Source organism: Danio aesculapii, chromosome 18 (assembly GCF_903798145.1).
Source record: "Danio aesculapii chromosome 18, fDanAes4.1, whole genome shotgun sequence".
Lineage (NCBI taxonomy): Eukaryota > Metazoa > Chordata > Actinopteri > Cypriniformes > Danionidae > Danio > Danio aesculapii.
In genome coordinates this window covers 26,201,844-26,208,928 of record NC_079452.1, presented here as the reverse complement: position 1 = coordinate 26,208,928, position 7,085 = coordinate 26,201,844, and the positions used below count along the sequence as shown (strand labels likewise).

General features: G+C 37.4%; 1 long non-coding RNA gene across 1 annotated transcript; it reads right to left on the bottom strand.

Annotated features, from left to right (window-relative positions):
• Window positions 1–802: 802 nt before the first annotated feature.
• LOC130245511 (uncharacterized) lies at window positions 803–3,708 on the bottom strand. Its single transcript, XR_008839339.1, has 4 exons — window positions 3,275–3,708; window positions 2,074–2,194; window positions 1,653–1,721; window positions 803–859 (listed from the first exon to the last, which is right to left on the bottom strand). It is a non-coding gene; the product is annotated as an uncharacterized LOC130245511 (long non-coding RNA).
• Between the last annotated feature and the right edge of the window lie 3,377 nt (window positions 3,709–7,085).

The window sequence follows — 7,085 nt, the reverse complement described above, 5'->3', positions numbered from 1 at the left end:
ATCCCCCACTACATGACTAAAGTAGTAAGTATGGGGACATACGACATATGATACACATGCTAGCTCAGAATGAACCATCCTCCATACTATTGTAAATTAAACAATTCCTATGACTGATGATACATGGGGCAACTTAGATTATTGTTGGCATCAGAGGGCAACCAGATGAGACACAGGGCCCATGACTGATTTAAAGTATGCAGATAAAAAAATTGTTACCCATTCTCAGTGGGGAAAGTGCCCAATCAACACTGCTTAAAAAAAGTTGCCTGGCAAAATTGCTCAAAATGTTGTCCTGTGTATCATCAGCCTATCGCTGTCTTTCAATTCTTTAAGTTTGATTGTAATTAAAAATCACTGTTGTTGCCAACTAAAGAACATTTAATAAATAAATACTTATTAAATGCTCATTTACCTGTTGAGTGTTGTCATGACATGTCAGCTGAGAATCAGATGTTGTTGAGATCTGAAAAGGTTTGAGTACTGAACATTAATTTTGGATAACACGGCAACACATGGTGATGCTTTGAGTATCCAAAACAACTAATGTGAAAATTACATAATACAAGTGAATTCTTAGATCAAACAATTGTTAGATCAAATAATAGCTATCAAACATTACAGATGATTAGGACTGTGTGCTGCAATGAATTCTCACATATCCTGATGTGAGAATTCATTGCAGCACACAGTCCTAATCATCTGTAATGTTAAGGTAATGATTCTACATCATCTTACCAAAGTTAATGGAGATTTAACTACCTGTTGAGCATTAGAAACACACACTTACCTCCTTTGACCCATCTCCTGCTGCACAGCTGAACAAAGCATGCTCCTGTTGTTCAGTCTCAGAACAAACCTGTAAAATATGAAAGATTTGTGTAATCAGGTTAACAAAAGGTCAACTATACAATGCTATAAAACATTTATGGAAATTTTAAAGAAATCATACAGTTAAAGGATTTTGCATCATCTTACCAAAGTTAATGGAGGTTTAACTACACTGTAAAAAAATGGCCGTGTTTTCAACGGTAAAAAACTGTAAATATACTACAGTAAAAATCCGTAACCTGGTTAACGGTATGTTTCCTTAATATATACGGCGAATAACCGAAAATTGACTTTCCCAGTTCCCTGTATGGCACATCACTTTTTATGCTTTTTGTTGACATTATTATGGATCTTTGCAGTTGTTTCTCCATCAGTTATGTACATTAGAGATTTATGTTACATCTAATACTGATAAACAATGTTTATTTCATGACTTAAATTTTATTTGTGTTACCATACTGGTGTTTAGTAGCTGTTTGAATGACACTGAGCACCTTCTATATACGGACACTTTTCTGCTTGTGGGAAAAGTTGTTAGTGATGAGCTTTGGTTCATTAAGTAACTTACTCATCACCACCTGCATGTGGCTGTGTTAACATGTCTAACTGTGTAACAAAATATGTGTAGATGTTGGTAATTCAAAATACAGACATATTACCTCTATAAATTAATGAAATATGGTAGTTTACCATAAAAATGAGGAATTACTTTTACGGTGTGTACCGTATTTTTAACGGTAAAGTACTGGCAACCACAGCTGCGTTTTTTTTTACCGTAAATTTTACAGTGTACCTGTTGAGCATTAGAAACACACACTTACCTCCTTTGACCCATCTCCTGCTGCACAGCTGACCAAAGCATGCTCCTGTTGTTCAGTCTCAGAACAAACCTGTAAAATATGAAAGATTTGTGTAATCAGATTAACAAAAGGTCAACTATACAATGTTATAAAACATTTAAGGAAATTTTAAAGAAATCAATTAGTTCGACCTCAGAACAAACCTGTGTGGATTCTAAATCAAGTACTAACACTTCTCCACATGGTTGAAAAACTGTTTTTACTGTAAACTCTGTAAATGTCTTTAAATTAAAGTAAAAGGATTATTTCAATCTGTTAATACCTTTCATCTCCAAGGCCAGTCAGAATCTCAATAATTATACAATATCTCTTCCCCAGGACTTACCCCAGTCAGGGTAAAAGTTAAAACAATACTTAAAACATAGACAATTGTGTTACTCACCTTTAAATGAATTTATATATTTTATTTCAAATCCATCCTTATCTTTGAGCATGGATGAAAAATATGCAGCTTCATCTTTTGGTTTTAGTTTAGCCCTCCAGGACCATGTTGCTGCCATTTCCTGCAAAAGCCAGATGATGTATTTTGTCACTTTATGTAATTATAATAATTCTGTTTTTTTATCACTGACCTAATCAATTATGAGTTTATACTTTTATTTGCTGTAGAGGGCTTAAATATAATCAACAGGGATAATTCTGTACTACTTGCAGGTCAGTAAATAGCACCAGTGAAACAGGAAAAACATCTTAGACCTTACAAATGTGTTTAGTATTTTTAACAATCTGAAACATGCTGCTTTTCTACTTCTCAACTACACTGTGACTGTCACTAAAGGCAAACATTATGATAATAGCTATCAGACTTTTATATACAGTTTATAAAACCTCTACAGAGACCTACAGTAAGGCTAAAACTAACAGCCGGTCTGACAACACTGATTAATATTAATGCACAATTACAGGAATAACCTTCACAAAGAACTGTAAGCAATTAAAAAGGACCTGATTTGGGATCTGACACACAACATAGTTCACAATTAAACAGCTGTGTGCCCTAAAAAACATCAAGTTCACCATTCCCATATGAAAACTACTGTAATGGACTACTGTACTATAGTAAACTAGAGTAATAATCCTAGATACAATAATGTTTTTTAAACTTACCATAGTAAAAATTAAAGAATACTATGGTTTATCAACTCACAAATATTACAGGATACTGAAGTGCATTAACAAAGTGTAGTAATCACTATAACATACTGCAGTAAACTCCAATTTACTACGTCAAATACTACAATATTTTTCCATGTGGCCTTTCGTACATTAACCCAATTATCACTGAACTGCCCAGATAGCAAAATAAATTTGACCTCAATCTGGCATCACGAGTTATTTAGCCATTAACTTTTAAACCCAAAATATACATAATACAAGCGATTTAGTTATTGATTATATGTATTTGTCAGACTAGTAAGTTAATTGTTAATTACTTATACATCCTTATATTCCTTATAGGTCGTGATAAAACGCTAGATAAAAGCTTACAAACGTGACCAAAACTAGCCTGTTTAACTGCTTTATAACGTTAACTAATATAATATAAGGTTTTATTGTTTATTGAGTTTTATCATCAATCTTACCTTAAGTGTCTTCAGAGTGGCGCGCTCATTATCTCAGCCGGAAGTGACTCGGTCGGAGGTGGAGGAGGTGGAAGAAAATGATTCCAATGATATTGCTTCTCTGTGTTTTAATTTTTATTGTTGTGGTGTGGACTTTGTTATTCCTTTATATTTAGAACGATTTTACAAACATATCTTTATCGTTATCGTCCTTTGTGTGAATAGCGTAAAACACAGCGCTTAGACAAAACCCGAATTTATGAGGACTTCTCACCCGTCAGCCAATCAAAACCCGCGATTCCATACACACATGTGAATATTCATAAGGAGGTCCAGTACCAAGACCCACCTACAGGGGCGCAGTTCCGATACACACTGTTAACACAAAGTCTGATGATTGTGAACTATATGGACTTTTGGAGAAAATTTGAATTTGAGCTCCTTACACATGTAGAAGCACTTCTACATTGCTTGAATTATGAGGACACCGGCACTGTCCTTATAATAAAAAATGTCCTCGTAGTGTGGCGTGTATTCATATGAAATGACCTCTCAAATCACAAAAACCCACACACACACACACACACACACCTTTATAGCTTTAACTTGAAGAAAAACACACTCACCTGCACAACAAACAAGTAGCAAACCCAAATGAGACACAATATTTGTGTGTAAAGTGTGTGTGTGAAAAGTGTGTGTGTGTTGCATGTGTGTGTGTATAACTAGGGAGAGTCCCTGAAAACCACATATTCAACTGTGTGTGTGTCTGTTAGTATCAGTGTGGGTTTGTTTGTGTGTGTTTGCGTGTGTGTTTCAGTGTGTGTTTGTGTGCATCAGTGTGTGTGTGTGTGTGTGCTTGCATGCATACTCACACACACACGCATACACGCACACGCACACACACACACACACACACACACACACACACACAACCTCCGTGAGACCTGCTTTTCACGCACCATCAAACCTGTCAGCGCTCAGCTACAGATACTGCTCTATACACTAGCTTATGACTGTGTTTCAGTGTGTGTGGCTTAAGTGTGTGTGTGTGCGTGTGTGCGTGTGTGTGTGTCAATTATAGTACTATATATATATATATATATATATATATATATATATATATATATATATATATATATATATATATATATATAGTAATAGTAATAGTAATATAGTCCCCATGCTCTGTAATATATATATATATATATATATATATAGTTTTCAAAATTATATTTACTATTTTCACAAGTGTATATAACTACTACTGTAAGAAAATATCAGCATTCGGTACATACTTTCAGTATTACCTTTGCTTGAACTGACCCAGTCTAATCCTGTTTATATGAAATGAACCTGCTCCCTAGCAGGTTTGAGCTACCAGAACTGTTGCTATGACAACAAGTCTCAGATGAGTTTCAAAGAACTAAACGATCCTGGATCATGTCAAATCGACAATAACCAAATCCAGCTAATTGAGTAATCCACATACGAAGAACGGACCCCTGATCTTTAAAGTGAAATATCTCAACAAAAACAGGAGGAGGCTGAGAAAATGTTCATTTCTGTTGGAAATTTCAGACGGCACTTAGAGGTTTTTGCATCTGAACTCATATATAGTTCATATATAGTAAGACTCCAAAATATGCAGTCAAAGCACTGATCAGAACTGAACATAAACTATACACAAAACATTAATTAACAGCACAGGCTAAGATACATGTGCCAATTAACCCTAATTACTAGCAGAGCATGAGTATTGTTTTTGTATTTGCATTCAGTTCTGGCGTTCAGAGGCGTTTAAAGTGCACTAGCGTGATTTACGAGACAAAAGTCTGAGCGCTGTGGAAAAGTGTTTGATGGCCTGTAATTGTCACTCAGAAGCTCTGGATGGTTTCTCTCCGTGTGATGATTGTCTGACTGTGTCATAATGAGGCGAATTATTTCCGTCTGTGATCCCCGACGGGAAAATCATCCTCTCTTACAGCTCTCAGATCAGCTACAGCACAAATAGAGTACTCCATTACTACTTACTGACTAGTGCACTTGCTGTTTTAATACCTGCAGGAAACGGGCCTTTCTTATTTAGAGTTTCTGTCCTGTCTCTTGATCTTCAGTGGTAATTGGATGTGTTTGTGGTGCATCGTCCTCATGTGAAGCTCTGAGAAACACAGGTGACCTTTTCCTTCTGTTCACCTGCTGGATCTGCAGAAGGTCATTCTTCATGCACTCACAACAATAACTCCCTGCTCTGTAAGCAGGTGTTTAGTATGCCTTGCATTGCAGATTTGGCTCTGTGCATATAGTTTTTTTATGTCATATTATGGACAGCACTGTGTTTATGAGAGAAGAGCATTAAAATCATCATGCATGAGTGGCTACTTTCTGGCCACTTTATTAGGTACACCTTTCTAGTACCGGGTTGGACCCCCTTTAGCCTTAAGAACTGCTTTAATCCTTCATGTCGTAGATTCAACAAGGTACTGGAAATATTCCTCACAGATTTTGCTCCATATTGACATGATAGCATCACACAGTTGCTGCAGATTTGTCGGCTGCACATCCATGATGCCAATATCCCGTTACACCACATCCCAAAGGTGCTCTATTGGATTGAAATCTGGTGACTGTGGAGGCCATTTGAGTACAGTGAACTCATTGTTATGTTCAAGAAACCAGTCTGAGATGATTCACGCTTTATGACATGGCGTGTCCTGCTGGAAGTAGCCATCAGAGATGGGGACACTGTGGTCATAAAGGGATAGACATGGTCAGCAACAATACTCAGGCAGGCTGTGGCGTTGACATGATGCTCAATTGGTACTGATGAGCCCAAAGTGTGCCAAGAAAACACCCCCCACACCATTACCCCACCACCACCAGCCTGAACCATTGATACAAGGCAGGATGGATCCATGTTTTCATGTTGTTGATGCCAAATTCTGAGCCGAGCATCCGAATGTGGCAGCAGAAATGGAGACTCATCAGACCAGGCAACGTTTCTCCAATCTTCTATTGTCCAGTTTTGGTGAGCCTGTGTGAATTGTAGCCTCGGTTTCCTGTTCTTAGCTGACAGGAGTGGCGCCCGGTGTGGTCTTCTGCTGCTGTAGCCCATCCACCTCAAGGTTGGACGTGTTGTGTGTTCAGAGATGCTCTTCTGCAGACCTCGGTTGTAACGAGTGCTTATTTGAGTTACTGTTGCCTTTCTATCAGCTGGAACCAGTCTGGCCATTCTCCTCTGACCTCTGGCATCAACAAGGCATTTGCGCCCACAGAACTGCCACTCACTGGATATTTCCTCTTTGTCTGACCATTCTCTGTAAACCATAGAGATGGTTGTGCGTGAAAATCCCAGTAGATCAGCAGTTTCTGAAATACTCAAAGCAGCAATAACCATGCCACGTTCAAAGTCACTTAAATCCCCTTTCCTCCCCATTCTGATGCTCGCTTTGAACTGCAGCAGATCGCCTTGACCATGTCTACATGCCTAATGCATTGAGTTCCTGCCATGTGAATGGCTGATTACAAATTTGCCTTAACAAGCAATTGGACAGGTGTACCTAATAAAGTGGCCGGTAAGTGTAATTAACCAGAAACTAAGCCTTTTTTTTTGCACTGCAGGGCATGATAAACAGAAAAATGACAAATTGTAGCTCTTCCCAAGAGAGAAAACTACCTAGGCCTGTAACGATAAGGAATTTTTGGTGCATGATATATTGTCACGATAAGCAACATTATTGTCATTTTGAGATAATTTGATTATATAATAATTATATAACAGCATTATAGTCCAAATAGCCATAAACACTTTAAAATACTTAACATTCTTAAG